The 16,948-nt window shown below is 36.0% G+C and overlaps 1 protein-coding gene across 1 annotated transcript in view; it reads right to left on the bottom strand.

Annotated features, from left to right (window-relative positions):
* LOC126830329 (transient-receptor-potential-like protein) overlaps positions 1 to 12,702 on the bottom strand; it is a 36,107-nt gene extending 23,405 nt beyond the window's left edge. Inside the window, exons 1-2 of the mRNA XM_050560697.2 lie at positions 12,265 to 12,702; positions 11,034 to 11,255 (exon numbers count right to left, since the gene is read on the bottom strand). The gene's annotated coding sequence lies outside the window, so the exon portion shown is untranslated. The remainder of the gene's footprint in view (positions 1 to 11,033; positions 11,256 to 12,264) is intronic.
* Between the last annotated feature and the right edge of the window lie 4,246 nt (positions 12,703 to 16,948).

Below are 16,948 nucleotides of genomic sequence, written 5' to 3'. Positions count from 1 at the left end.
TAAATAACCCTATAATAAAAACGCTGCTCAGTAATAATCAGTAATTGTATCCCATAGAATTGTGTCCTGTATATTTGATAAAGACCTAAATAACCCTATAATAAAAACGCTGCTAGTAATAATCAGTAATTGTATCCCATAGAATTATGTCCTGTATATTTGATAAAGACCTAAATAACTTGATAATAAAAACACCGCTCAGTAATAATCAGTAATTGTATCCCATAGAATTATGTAGTGTGTGTAAAATCCTAGTTGTTCAACACAAAATCATCAATTGTATCAAAACAGAATCCTGTGAATGAAACAGCCAAATAAATTTCTTAATGAATCGACAAACTTGTTACAAGACATTTTAATATCTACATAGCATGCTTCACCTCGTCTTTTCTTCTCATCTTATCTACTGTCATTACTTGATGAAATCACGAAGTACATCGAACCAACTTAAATGTAAAGGTCAGCGCCAGAATGCCACGGTATAATTAAAATCACTTTTCTCTTCGTAAGTTTAATTACACTTTTAATAATTCACCATTTTTTTTCTGTTTAGTCCTCGGAGAAAACGTCCCTGAATATACAAAATAACTTAATTGATTCTAGCTTTTTTTAAATGTCTCGCTTATAAGAATATGTTTTAGACTGGTAAATCAATTTGTGAAATGAAATGAAATGACATGGGATTTAACGTCCTGTAACTCTTCTGCTCCATCTGGGCTAATGAAGATGGACATATGCAATATATGCAGTGTGCTAAGAGGGAAATTTTACCTGGACAGGGACACTACGGTCTACTGTTATTTCGAATTCCAGTTCATCAGGATTTTCCGTCGTGATTTCCCCTTGTTGGTCGTGCAAGATAGAGGGCCTGACAAGGATAGCTGTCTAGTCCTTTGGATGGGACAAAAGACTGAGATCCTGTGTACACATTGGCGAGCATGTAAAAGATCTCTTGGCAGTTAGAATTCGATATAAGAGTAGGCCGTAACGCCGCTGTCCGGGCAAAATTTCCCTCATAGCACACTGTATGGCATATACCCATCTTCATTAGCTCAGTCGAACATTAAGACCCCATTTCATTTCCAATTCTAAATGTTAAGGGTTCTTTAATGTGCACACCAATATGTACATGGGACCTCTGTTTTTTGTCCCATTCGAATGACTAAACACTGTTCTTTGCCAGGTCCTTCACCCCGCACAATGGGAAACCATGCCGGCAAATGCAGAGAAACTTTCTTGGCAAACACTTGAAAAATTTGAACTCAGTGGTTTAGAAATGTAGAACTAGAGAAGTGGCATCAGGATGTTCCAAAAAAAAGTAAGCACTAACACAAGACTTGGCCAAGCAAGACAAGTCCTTGCAATAAGTAATTAATTATACCAGAGTCTCTTGTATTTATGTTTTTAGCACTCAATTTAACATGCTAACACAGTATTAACACTAAACACAAGTAGGTAATACTACTAATTCATTGGATGATTTTCTTCTCAATCATACTTTAATATTTTTCCTATGTTCAGTTAATTTTCTATCATGTACTTATTGTGTTGGTAACATCTAACACTGGTGAATTGTACAGCTGAAAATATTGATTGATTTCAGTGCCTAATCAAATTGATTAAAGTTTTGAAGTTAGATCTCTCTGTAGTAACATTTATTACTTCACATCTCCATATGATGAGAGAGAGTGAGACATTGATATTTAGTGTGTCACATTCAAGACAAACTATGATGAGAGAGGGCGAGACATTGATATTTAGTGTGTCACATTCAAGACAAACAATGATGAGAGAGGGCGAGACATTGATATTTAGTGTGTCACATTCAAGACAAACTATGATGAGAGAGGGCGAGACATTGATATTTAGTGTGTCACATTCAAGACAAACTATGATGAGAGAGGGCAAGACATTGATATTTAGTGTGTCACATTCAAGACAAACTATGATGAGAGAGGGCGAGACATTGATATTTAGTGTGTCACATTCAAGACAAACTATGATGAGAGAGAGCGAGACATTGATATTTAGTGTCACATTCAAGATAAACTAGGTCATTTCTGGACTAATCTACAATATACCTTTATTTCAATAATTTGCGGGGGATCACGTGGCTAAGTGGGTAAACTGCTGGCTCGCTAGCCTGGAGGTCGGGTGTTCGATCCCTGCATTGGCCGAGAAAGTTCATCAGGATTTTCCACTGTGGTTCCACCTTGTCAGTGGTGCAGGACCGAAGGTCTGGCAAGAGACAACGTATAGTCGTTCAGATGGGACAAAAAACCGAGGTCCCATGTACACATTGGTGTGCACGTAAAAAATCCCTTGGCAGTTTGAATTCGATATAAGAGTAGGCCGTAACGCCGCTGCCCGGGCAAAATTTCCCTCATAGCACACTGTATGGCGTATGCCCGTCTTCATTAGCCCAGGTTAGGAGCAGAACAGTAGGACGTTTAACCCCATTTCATTTTTCATTTTTCAATAACTTGCTTACATGAAGGGATCTTTACCAGTGGGGGACAAATGGAGAACTCTGAAGAAACTCAGGAGATTGGACAGGTTAACCTACTCCTTGTCTCATATACAAGCTGGGAAATCGGGGACATGCAACTTGAATCCAATGACAGACCTTATGTTCTAAAGAACATGTTAGATCATTTGGCCCCCACCCCCCCACACAGTGAAAGATGGAGAAAACATATTAGGTTAGGTAGGCAGACGACTGTGTCATGAACTAGTGTGGAATCAATTCCACCCCATTTCACTCAATGATAGAATGTAGTCCGGCCCTCATCCCACTGCTCCCCTGACCCCTTTGTATTAAGCTAATTTAAACATAACAAGCCAACAGTGAGGCTGATGTCCCCCGCCGAAATAGGAAAATAATTAGAGGACACATATAAATTTATCACAAATTATCTTTTACAAAGTATTGAACAATCAAACAGTATATCTTTACTTATAGTCTAACAATCAAAGTAGGAGAGTTATTGTTTTCCAAAGTCTCGACCAATCAAATTGCGTATCGCTCTGCTTACCCTGAGCAGAAAATGCTCATTATCAAACTTAGTCAAGGTATTACTGTAATGAAACTATACACCAAGTTTCATCAATCTCACTTAATTAGAACTAAAGTTATCGTGTCCCAAAGCATCAACCAATCAAATTGCTTATCTCTGCTTACCCTAAGCGGAAAATGCTCATCTCCGAACTCCATCAAGGCATTGACCTAATCAACACATACACCAAGTTTGAACATTCTAGCTCAATTAGGAAGAGAGTTATCGTGCCCCAAAGTATCAACCAATCAAATTGCTTATCTCTGCTTACCCTAAGCGGAAAATGCTCATCTTCGAACTCCATCAAGGCATTGACCTAATAAACACATACACCAAGTTTGAACATTCTAGCTCAATTAAAAGTTATCGTGTCCCAAAGCATCAACCAATCAAATTGCTTATCTCTGCTTACCCTAAGCGGAAAATGCTCATCTTCGAACTCCATCAAGGCATTGACCTAATCAACACATACACAAAGTTTGAACATTCTAGCCCAATTAGGAAGAGAGTTATCGTGTCCCAAAGCATCAACCAATCAAATTGCTTATCTCTGCTTACCCTAAGCGGAAAATGCTCATCTTCGAACTCCATCAAGGCATTGACCTAATAAACACATACACCAAGTTTGAACATTCTAGCTCAATTAGGAAGAGAGTTATTGTGTCCCAAAAAGTGTGACGGACAGACAGACGGACAGACAGACGGACGGACAGACAGACGGACGAACCCATTTTAATAGTCCCCTGCTTTCTTCGAAAGGCGGGGGACAACAAATTGTACAGTACATGGATTAAATGAAAGGAAATAAAATTGGGTTTAATATCCTACTTTTCTGCACCAACTGGGCTACTAAAATTTAGCATGCAGTGTGCTGTGGGTTTCTGGCACCACTGACAAGAAGGAACTAGGCTTGAGAATACTGAGAACCTTTTTCATTGAGAACCTTCTCAACCAACACCAGAATCAATAATTCTGACATTAAATTATCATAAATCTATATTCAACTCTCTAGACAATCGGATGGCCAAGATTTAAATGGATTTGAACACCCACGAGATTTAAAAATTTGACAATAAAATGGATAACCAAGGCTTATTCTCAGCTGTCAAGTACATCTGCAATGTTAATAAATAATAAACGCTACATCTTCAAACACCCCAAACTTTGCCCAGAATAAAGTAATTTGAATGAAATTTTCAGCTCATCTAAATCTCGCAAAATGCACCTTTAAGAAAAATCTTGTGATGACAGGAAGTTGTTTTTTAATACTCCACGTTATTTCTACAATTGGCTGCCATGCAAAATATGCCCACATTTTGCAAGAGATTAACAGAGAAGAAGCTAAAAAAGAGAGAGAGAGAGAAATGGGGTTTAACGTCCACTCGACACAAACTAGGTCATTTCGGGACAAACATATGGTTTAATTTTATTTACATAATTCGCTTGCGCGTAGAGGTCTTTAGCAGTGGGAGGAAACCGGAGGCCCCGGAGAAAACCCACGAGGTTGGACAGGCGACCCTTCTCCTTGCCACGTACAACCGGGGATTCGAAACCACGCCAGTCGACTCAATGACAGACTTTATGATACAGCGCGCACACGCTAACCATTCAGCCATCCAACCCCCAGAAGCTAAAAAAGCAATTTTTGGACAATAGGGGCCATAATCCAAGAAGTTACAGTACAACATCCATCAATATCAAACGGAACTGAGATCTTTGATATTCAAACATATATTTTAGGTTTCATCAAAATCAGATAAAAAATTGTGATCCCTAGAAAATCCAAAAAGTAAAAACATAATTTTTCGTATAATCAGGGCGCTAATCTATGGATTTCCGATTTACATGCCAATATTGAAAGGAACCAAGGTCTTATAGGGATATAAATAAACCTATATTTCTAGTGACCTGTGTAGAGTGACCACAAACAAAATTTGAACAGACACACGGACAGACTGACAGACAGGGGCGACAACAATATATGTCCACATGACTATTTCCTGGTAACAGATTTATGTGTTTCACAAATATATTCAAACCAATTACATCTGGGTCTAATTTTCATCCCCTGTAAAATAAACTTGATGTGATCATAATCATAAACATTGAGACATTTTATTCCACAATCCAGTACCTTACAGAAAATGGTAAAATAAGACATGATTCCATTGGCTATTATTAGTATTGTGATGTATATTCTATCTGACAACTGGTTGTTCATGACTAGTAGTTCACGTCTTATGGTTCCAACCAAATCTCTTGAAGCCTTCAAGATTTAAATAAATAGAGCAAGAGACCACCTAATCTCGTGAAGCCTACATATTTAAATAAATAGACCAAGATACCATCTTCTCTCAAGATGAAATCATCTCAATCAATATCCATGATTTCATCACTTAACTTGTACTCTTATAAATTACATCTTAAAGTGGTAAATTACATTGGCGTCCAGGAAAAATTTGCCTTATATATAACACTTAGAAGAAATTAAGAAAAATTGTTGAATTTTCACAGGCTTCTGTGGCCCACTTATCTCAATAATGCATATAGACATCATATGGAGCCGATGATAAAATCTAAAAAGTGATCAAGAGCGGCAATTCAGTAATTAATTATGATCATAAATCACTGATCTTCAATAGACCTCTTCACCAATAATGCATATATATAGACATCATATGGAGCCGATGATAAAATCTAAAAAGTGATCAAGAGCGGCAATTCAGTAATTAATTATGATCATAAATCACTGATCTTCAATAGACCTCTTCACCAATAATGCATATATATAGACATCATATGGAGCCGATGATAAAATCTAAAAAGTGATCAAGAGCGGCATTTCAGTAATTAATTATGATCATAAACCACTGATCTTCAATAGACCTCTTCACCTAATGTTTTTTTCGTTAATAGAAGGCTTGATCTCGCTTTAACTTCGTACATCTTATCAGAGCTTTCACATAATATCCTGCATATTTTAGCACTACTGACCCATCTGGGGAGCCTATCAGATTCTTGCGCTTTTCAGCTAAAATGTCTATCTGTGATAATCGAGTTGCAAAGTTCAAGGTTCGTTCAATGTCAAGGTTTTTCTGGAGGTTACAATGTTTGATTTGAATGTCTTTGTGTCACAACCTCTGATTGGCCTCTATTGTTCACGTGTCTGCGTTAAAGGAAATAACATAGCTATAAGTTCAGGGAATTGCAGACAAGTCTAGCAACATCTAGATGTTGTAAAACTCGCGTTCGTTGCTTCAGGAACATGTATACAACCATATTTCAAGGTGGACATAAAATTAAATCTTGTGATTTCATTGCGGTGTAAGGAGAGAAAAATATTATCTACAAAAAAATAGCCCACACATTTATTGTGTTTGATACAGGAATTAATCAATGGTTTAATTAGACTGCGAAAATTTGTTATGATATCGCACTTTAAATCTCAAGAAACTCGAAATTCTGCTTGGACAGAATGGCCATAAAATTAACAGAATGATCAAGGAAATTTGTGATGATATCTCAAACTTCTAGCTTTAAAAAAATGTGATAGAATGAACAAGAAATGCATCAAATGAAAATAAAACTTGTGAAAGAATTTGACCATCTGTGTCATCCCTCCTTTTTAATCATCACTGAATCCAGACATAAGAAAGAAAGAGAGAGAGAGAGAGAGAGAGAGAGTTTAACATCCACAGGACACAAACACATTCATTTCAGGATTAACATATGGTATAGATTTTTTAAGCATACATTATGCAAGAGCTAAATCTGCCTATTGTAGAGAGAGAGAGAGAGAGAGAGAGAGAGAGAGATGGGGTTTAACATCCACTCAACACAAACCAGGTCATTTCAGGACTAACACACAGTTCAATTTTATTTCAATAATTCGCTTGTGCGCAGTGGTCTTTAACAGTGGGAGGAAAACGGAGGACCCAGAGAAAACCCACATGGTAAGTCAGGCGACCCTACTCCTTGTCACATTCAACTAGGGAATCGAAACCACGCCAGTTGACTTAATGACAGACCTTATGATAGAATGCACTAACCATTCGGCCATCCATCACCCACCCCGAAACAGACAAGGATGTACTGATTGAATAAAAATTTGTATATAAATCCGATCATCTGATTTTTTAGTATTCATGTATTGTCATGAATAGAGAGAAAGATGCATTGGCTGAAAATAAAACTAGTGAATGATTCAAAGCCTTGTCGCTATCCATTTTATTCATCATTAATTCCAACAATGTTACGTCACTAGTCACACAATCACGGAGACTGAGAGCATGTTCATTCGTACCTCTTGTGGCCAGGCACTGCATTTTACCAAATTAGATATTGATTTTGATGCAGGAGTTTGAAAAGGTCAATTTTCTTGCATCAATCTGTAGGAAATATTGGATCATGACTCGTGGCTGGCTCTCAACGTATGTTCTACTTTATCTCTATAACTTCATTTCTTGTCACACATTCTCTCTCTCTCAATAGACTTCAAATATAAATTTCAAATTAAAAATCTAGAGACCTATACAATTTATTCCACTTGCAATTTAAATGCATGCATGGGAATTCTCTCTCAATAGACTTCAAATATATTTTCCAAATCAAAAATCTAAAAAACCCAAGGACATTCTATGTTTATTAAAATAAAATAGAGAGAGAGAGATGGAGTTTAACATTTACCCAACACCAACTAGGTCATTTCAGGACTAACATATGGTTCAGATTTATTTCAATAATTCACTCGCATACAGGTGTCTTTAGCAGTGTGAGGAAATCACAAAGACCTGTCTCCACTAACACCAGAATCGAATCTGATAATAAAGTCCCTAAACTCAACCATTTCTAACATGTTTAAACCAACATAACCTCACAGAAACAACAGGTTTTCAACATTGATTTGTATAAAATAAGAGAGAGAGAGAGAGAGAGAGAGAGATGGGGATTAACATCCATTCAACACAAACTAGATCATGTCAATAATTCTCTTGTGCGTAGTAATCTTTAACAGTAGGAAACCGGAGAAAATCCCCAAGGTTGGACAGGCAACCCTACTCCTTGTCACGTACAAGCGGTGAATCGAAACCATGCCACTTGACCCAATAACAGACCTTATGATCCAACGTGAACGCGTTTACCATTCGGGCACACAACCCCCCCTTCTCGAAACGAAATGAAATGTTGTTAAACCTCCTACTTTTCTGCACCGACAGGGCTAAAGAACAGGAATATCAGAACACGTTCATCATTATTTAAGAAAAATTTAAAAACTCACGAATTCTAAATTTTCCTTGGTAATACATCATTTTAATTTATGCATAGTAAAGATAGTTTATGAATAAATGAAATTGATATGATTTTAAGTTGAGTTCAATGTTCACCTATGTATGTCTTATTTGTATTTTAATTTATTTATTATATTTAATTTCTGTACCATATTTTGTAATGAAAGTTGTAAATATGTACAATAATAATAATAAATTGTGATTTCATTGGACATTTAAACATATGTACGACAACAGATGACTCTACACAACAAACAGATTGACTCTACACGACAAACAGATGACTCTACACAACAAACATACTGACTCTACACAACAAACAGGTGACTCTACACAACAAACAGATAGCTACACGACAAATACCGGTTGATGGACTAAGCTTTAAGCTTATTCTCAATGTCAGAAAAATTACAAAATGGTGTAAGTGTCTATGTTAATTATAACACATATTTATGGAAGGAAAATAATAATTTATTTTGGTCATGTTTTGAGGAGTATTTTTGCTTGAAAACGTTGCGAAAGTTCCCTTCGAAATGTCGCCCAAATATGTGTTTGTTTAGTGTAATAATTGCCTTGGGGAAAATCCCCCGGGATCACATTTTGACTCACAATGCTTATAGCCCAAACAATATGAATTTGGTTTAGTCAGACATGAAAACAAATTAGCAATTGTTCTTCCATAAGTATGTATTATTATGTAGACATAGGATACTAATTTCCCTCCTCGATGGAAAATTTTATCTTGTAGACTGCACAGTAAGAAGATAACTTGTCAAATCATATCAATCCATCAAAAGGGATTTACTTCAAGACTAAAAGAGAGAGAGAGAGAAATGGGGTTTAACGTCCCCTCGACACAAACTAGGTCATTTCGGGACTAACATATGGTTTAATTTTATTTCAATAATTCGCTTGCGCGTAGGGGTCTTTAGCAGTGGGAGGAAACCGGAGGACCCGGAGAAAACCCACGAGGTTGGACAGGCGACCCTACTCCTTGCCACGTACAACCGGGGATTCGAACCACGCCAGTCGACTCAATGACAGACTTTATGATACAGCGCGGGCACGCTAACCATTCAGCCATCCAACCCCCCCTCAAGACTAAAAACAGCCCCCACAATAAAAAAAAGGCCCCAAACTATGTGAGAACATTAACATTTTTCAGAGACTCTGAGTCTGCCAAGCTATATCTCTGTATCACCCCTCTGACTTCAATAATGACAATTTTAGTTGGTTTTCTGGACATAAGCCAAAGAGTTACAAAACAATAAAAAACCTCAATAGCATTAATTCATTATATAGCATTAGTAGTATATAAAAAAATATATATATTTGTATACTTACATATTAACGAGTCACCCAATAACAGTCAGTTTTAATGAATATATATTGTATATTAACCATGGTATATACAGACATGTATTATACAGTGTCGCAACATTTCCATGGTGATCACTAGTTTTCTATAAAAGGGTGTGGTTGTATAACAGATGTATCTAGTCCTACCCTAATGCTTTGATCTCTCCATATAATATATATCATAAACTATTAACGTTTATATCAATGATATATAAGACACCATTAGCTCTCTTAACAAGGATATATAATATACATGTATATAAAATATGATATACACACCATTAATTAATATTGTAGCAATAATTCATCTTGAAATACGTCAAAGATAAATTTCTTATTGCCAGACCAATGTCCAGAAAGAAAATGAAAAGGGGTTTAACTCTTCTGCAATGACCAGAAAGGGATAAGACTAAGGTCTAGAAAAGGATAAGACCAAGGTCCAGAAAGGGGTAAGACCAAGGTTCAGACAGGGGTAACCAACATTCAGAAAGGAAGATCAACAACCTGAAAGAGGTAAGAGCAAGATCCAGAATGGGGTAAAGAAAGGAGGCAAGATCACCGTCCTGAAAGGGGTAAGACCAATGTCAAGAAAGGGGTTTAAAGGAGTGTGGGGGATGTAAACCCATTTCTTGTTGACCATGAAACTATGTCTACAATAATTTTACACCTCTTTACATTGGTGTCTGCTATTCTTCCTTTATTACCTTAGTGTGTGGTAGTGTGGAATTTGCCCTTTATTGGTATATCTGGTTGTGTGGTGTTTTCCCTTTTTTTTACCTTAGTGTGTATGGTAGTGTGTCATTTGCCTTTTATTACCGTGGTAGTGTGTGTGGTAGTATGTCATTTGCAATTTTTTTACCTTGATGTGTGTGGTAGTGTGCCATTTGCCTTTTATTACCTTGGTGTGAGGTATTAGCCCTTTATTACCTTGGTTTGTGTGGTAGTGTGACTTTTTCTCTTTTTTTTACCTTGGTACATGTATGTGGTTGTGCTATCTCATTTTAAAAAGTTATTATTTCATATTAAAAATTATTTTATATCAAAATCAATTATTTTATATCTAAATCTATTATTTTATATCAAAATCTATTATTTTATATCAAAATCTATTATATCAAAATCTATTATTTTATATCAAAATCTATTATTTTATATCAAAATCTATTATTTTATATCAAAATCTATTATATCAAAATCTATTATTTTATATCAAAATCTATTATTTTATATCAAAATCTATCTCATTTTAATTTATAATCTATCTCATTTAAAGTAAAATCTATCTCATTTTAAAATCTTATTATTTATATGAAAAATCTATCTTTCTTACCATCATTTTGACTGGTTCACAAATTCCACGATCACATGATTCAATATTTCTCTTGATTTAGGATTACCTCCACCTAATGTCCAACTATTCAATTGCTCTCCTAAGATGTTTCCCTGACCGGAAGACAATCCCTTTTACATCTCTATCCAAATTCCTGTATATCTGACGGAGAACAACAATCAACTATCTCCACGGAAGTCCTTATTACCAGTTTTCCTGTTCCTGGATGAAATTAAACCAAATACGTTAATTATTCAAGCACGTAAGTATTATAGGTATTGTTTGTATCTCACGACTGAAGACGTGATAATTATACTAGAACAACCAATATACCATAATTACAATAGGTGTGAACAACCAGTACTAACATAGTTTATCAAAACTTGTTTATTTGTGCACAGATGAGTATAGGTTTGAATGAAATTTAGATGAAGAGCAATATTATTTGACGTCTTATGTCTCCCACGCTGTTTAACTATGATCAATATTTCGTTAAGAAATTCATAAATCAATGTGCTTGTGCACATTCATTTCTACTTTCTCTGAAGCCACAGTCCAACCAATCTATTCCAGCTTCTGTAATCCAAGTTCAAACAATAGCTCCAGTTATCTTCCACCCCAGTTACTGTAATCCAAGTTCAGATAATAGCTCCAGCTATCTTCCACCCTAGCTACTGTAACCCAAGTTCAAACAATAGCTCCCATTATCTTCCACCCTAGCTACTGTAATCCAAGTTCAAAAAATAGCTCCGGTTATCTTCCACCCCAGATTCTGTAAGCCAAGTGCAAACAATCGCTATATATAGTTATCTATATATGTTATCTTCTACCAAGAAATTCCTAACAATAGCTCCAAATGAGACTAACATATGGTTCAATATTTTTTCAATAATTCGCTCGAGCATAGAAGTCTTTAGCAGTCTGAGGAAACCGGAGGACCCGGAGAAAACCCACGATGTTAGACAGGTGACCCTACTCCTTATCACATACACCCATAGATCAAAACCATGTCAGTTGCTCAATAAGAGACCTTCGGATCTAAAGCACATGTTTAGCATGCATCCACCCCCTACATACCCACTCTCCTAAGTCTGAAGAGATGACTATATAGTGGTATGTGATGTGCATATAATATCCGGGTATGCTTCCCTTTTTTTTAGAACACCTGGTGCCCCTTATCATCAATTCAGGAAATTCATTTGTAATTTCTAAATACACTAATCAAACTTACCATGAATATTAACAATCAAACATCAAAATTGGACCAATTTAACGTATTTCAATCTGTTTCTCAATCAATTACTCTCAATACAATCTCTCGTCTTCCGTTCAATTAGAATTACTCCCAACACAATCACTTATCTTCCGTTCAATTAGAATTACTCCCAACACAATCTCTCCTCTTCCGTCCAGTTAGAATTACTCCCAACACAATCTCTCCTCTTCCGTCCAGTTAGAATTACTCCCAACACAATCTCTCCTCTTCTGTTCAATTAGAAGTACTCCTAACACAATCTCTCCTCTTCTGTTCAATTAGAAGTACTCCTAACACAATCTCTTCCGTTGAGTTAGAATCACTCTCAACAGAATCTCTTCCGTTCAGTTAGAATCACTCCCAATAAGTTGAGTAAGAATTACTCCCAACACAATCTCTTCTCTTGAGTTGAAATTACTCCTCAACATTTAGTTGAGTTAGAATTACTTCAACACAAAATCTCTCTTCTCTGTTTGGTTTACAGTTTTTTTTTACATCCATGGAATCTTGTCTCTCTTCTTATTGGTCACAAAACACAGCCATTAACACAAACACTGCCATTGGCAGACAAATTACACATCATGAGTTATCTATATCAATATGTCAAGCAGTAACTCGCTCGTATCACAAAATATCTCATTTTCTTGTAAGCTACTTTCAGAAACAACAAAAAACGACTTGATGTTGTAGAAATCTATTATTTGTCTGAGAGTTAAATGGTTGTACACATTTTCTCATAGCTGCTTTCAGAAACAACAAAATAACGACTTGATTTGTACAAATCTGTTTTTTGTCTGTGAATCTATTGGTTGTACAACACCACACTGTGACCTCCCTTGAACAATGAACACACACTGACTGGCAGACGGAGACAAATGAAATTAGATCTTCATCACAGAGCAAATTCTTTCCCAAATATATTTCTTTTTCACCAACTGACATATAAACAACCGTTTTGTAGAAATCTGTAATTTTTTTCCTGGGTGTCTATCAGTTATGTAACGGATTTTCGGGGCTCTCTTATCATTCACAACAATAACAGATCAATGACATGTTCCAATTTAGTCATATACAAAAAACAAACTGAACACTGTTAAGTTGAAATCTGTAATTTTTCCCGTTGGGTCTAAAAACTCCAATTAGTTACGATAAACACATAAGCAGTGATCGGTTACTATTCAGTCACACACAAACATTAGTCACAAAACCAAACTGAAAGACTATAGTAGACATCTGTAATTTTTCCTCTGGTCTCTGTTACGTAACAGAACCTCTCTCAGCTCTCTGATCATAAAATAACTAACCTGTTACGATTTAGTCGCACACAAACACACTAAACAATTAGTCACAAAACCGAATTGAATGACTTGAGTAGACATCAGTAATTCTTCTCCTGGTCTATATCGGTTACATAACAGAATTTTAAGCACTCTGATCAGACAGTGATCTGCAGACCATCAAATGAGTTACAAAAACACAAAACAATAAAACTTACCAGTTATATATATATTGTGGTAGAACCCAAAAAACGAACTGAACAACTGTTTAGTAGAAATCTGTAATATTTCCCCTGATGTCTCTTGTTGGTTACATAACAGAATCTCTGTCAGCTCTCTGAACAACACAAAATAAATAACCTATGATATCTTGTGATTTAGTCACCTATAAAAACTCAACTGTTTTGTAGAAATGTGTATTAATTTGTCCATGAGTCTAATGTTAGCATAACACACTGGACGCTAACCCCTCTAACTCTCTCACATCCTGACATACTGAAGGACAAATCAGTTCCAATATAATATTGATTTACTTCTGGTAGTTGTATACAGACAGACCATGTCTTGTATTCCTCTATAAGATATTGACCAACTTATTCAATAAAAGGGGTGTATATAACCATCCACAAATTCATAATATTTACAGCTATTTCTTGTATTATCATACATCAGATATTGTCCAACTCATTTAATAAGGGAGGTGAAGGGGGGAGGGGTGTGGGGGGTGGGAGGGTGTGGGTTTACCGTATTCATTGACAAATATCCATCATCTCATGTTTATGGACATGCTTTGAGAGAGAGATAATGGACAATCTCTTGTATTTATTTTTTGAATCCAATTTAACAGTTCAAATAGGTTTAAACAAACCATTAGTAGATTTATACTATTACACTTTTACCATACATGTAAATATTACTTCTTTATATTTTATTTTATCTTCTCAGAAAGAGAGAGAGAAAGAGAGAGAGAGAGAGAGAGAGAGAGAGAGAGATAAACATTATTATGCAAGAGCTAAATCTGCTAGGTCTTTCTTTAGGCCTGAAATGTTATATAAACTATTAATTAGACATCAATTAACTTATTCAGATGTCATCGCTAGCCTGAGATGTTTATTGGATTAGGTTCCGATTTGCTGTTCGACTTCCATTCATGATTTAATCATGAAATGGATAATTGAGACTATGTTTTTTATTGTACTGACTTTAGAAATGATGATCGAGTCTAGGCCGAAAATTCAATCGCTAAAATCTTGGTTCGAATGGGATCAACTTGACTGAAATTTTCAGCATATTCCCTTTAGATTATCTAGTTTTTAACTATTATAGTGAGAACTGCCAGCTCTTTATCTAATCTCCCATATTGTATCTTTAATAAATTGTTGTGCCTCTTTGCAGTGGGAGGAAACTGGAGGATGTGGAGAAAACCCATAAGGTTGGACAGGCGACCCTATACCCTGTTATATGACCTTATGATCTAAAATTGAAATGAAATGAAATTGGCTTTAATGTCCTACTTGGCCAATGAAGATGGGCATATACCATGCAGTGGGCTATGAGAGGAATTTCGCCTGGACATCAGAGCTATGGCCTACTCTTATTTCAAATTCCAAATGTCAAGGGTTCTTTTACGTGCATGCCAATGTAAAGTATACAGGGCCCAGATTTTTTCATCCCATCTGAATAATTATAGGTTGTCCCTTGCCAGACCTTCCGTCCTACATCACTGACATGGGGAACCACGCTGGAAAATCATAATGAACTTTTTTTGTCCAACATCGGGAACGAATGCGTGAAGAAATAAAACATATAATTTGTTTTCTTTTACCCAAAACAAGATAACAAAACAGTTGATATCTGCTGGAATGAAATGTAGAGAGAGATTGAAGACAAGAGTTGGGTTTCACAAATACAGACACATTTGTCAATCTCAAGTAATTGGTTAGGAAATAAAATCCTGATAGATACAAAAATTAAATGAACTGGCGTTTAAAATACTATTTTTCTCCTCCATTCCGGATAATGAAGCTTGTCATTTGAATAAATGTCTAAATAATAATTCATACAAGATGATTAGTCATCACCATCCCGTGCCCTTGTTTGGAAGGAAAAACAACATCTTGGAATATCAATGGGACTAGTCAGAAGATTCACACTCTGATCACAGTAGCTCAGCAAGGCATGGTCACTACTAGCTGTAAGGTTTGCACAACAACCTTTGCCTACCTCAAGAGAGAGAAATGGGATTTCACTTCTGCTCGACTCAAACTAGGTCATTTCGGGACTAACATATGGTTCAATTTTATTTCAATAATTTGCTTGCAGTAGGAATCTTAAACAGTGGGAGAAAACCTGAGGACTTGGAGAAATCCCACAAGATTGGACAGGCGACCATACTCCTTGTCACGTATATCGATCAGTTAACTCAATGACAGACCTTACGATACAGTGCGCACACACTAACCATTCGGCCATCCACCCTCCTGCCTACCTCAATCAGCTGCTGTATGTTAAACATTAAGCTTCTACATCAAAAAATAAAATACTATAATAGTTTGATGTTTATACAAAGTTTCAAAAAAATTTCTTGAAAAGGTAATGAAATATGCTCCAGAAATGAAATCGGGACGGAATAGGGTGATGAATGTAAAAGTGTTATAAAGGTATCTTAAACAGTTTCTGACGTATGCTCTAGAATAATAACTATATACCAACAAGAGCATCACTTACGCTTCAATATACGTCCACATTCCTGCTTTTATTGTCATGGTACGTTTCAAAAGGAAGAGCATGAAATTATTAAATCCCAGAAATTCCAAATTTGGATGGCCAAATGGGGGGCATTTACTAGACAATTTCATACAGATCAGATTATAATCTTGTCCTTTGAATGTTAACAAGGTGCTACAAACTGAAACAAGGGCTTTAACTCTGGAAGTAATATACAAAGATAGGTTGCCAGGCAACGTAACATATGCCCACAGCATGTCCGGGCAGTCAACAAGAGTGGTCACATTTTTTTACTTTTTTCGGTAATGAAACATTTACAATACACTAAAATCTGATTAAGAGTAACAACTCATTAAGGAATTATCAGAAAATCATTAGAATTTGTTTGGCTTTTATAAGGTACATTTAATATCATGGATTTAGCTGTTCAAATTATCAAAATTCATTGAAAATCAATATACGTGTCTTAAAACCCCCGGTGATATTGAACTGGTTTAAAAATAAGCGTCTAAACGGGGTATTAAACTCTGTGTATCAATCTAAAGTCAACCGGATGATAACTTTAGCCTCTAGAGCGTCCACAAGATTTTTTGAATTGATCAAGGGCCATAACTCTGGCAGTAACTATCAGAAATCGCTGAAAATCAATAGGCTTC

The sequence above is a fragment of the Patella vulgata genome, chromosome 8, assembly GCF_932274485.2.
Source record: "Patella vulgata chromosome 8, xgPatVulg1.2, whole genome shotgun sequence".
NCBI lineage: Eukaryota > Metazoa > Mollusca > Gastropoda > Patellidae > Patella > Patella vulgata.
The sequence above is the reverse complement of the archived record's forward strand: the minus strand, read 5'-3'. Positions and strand labels throughout refer to the sequence as shown.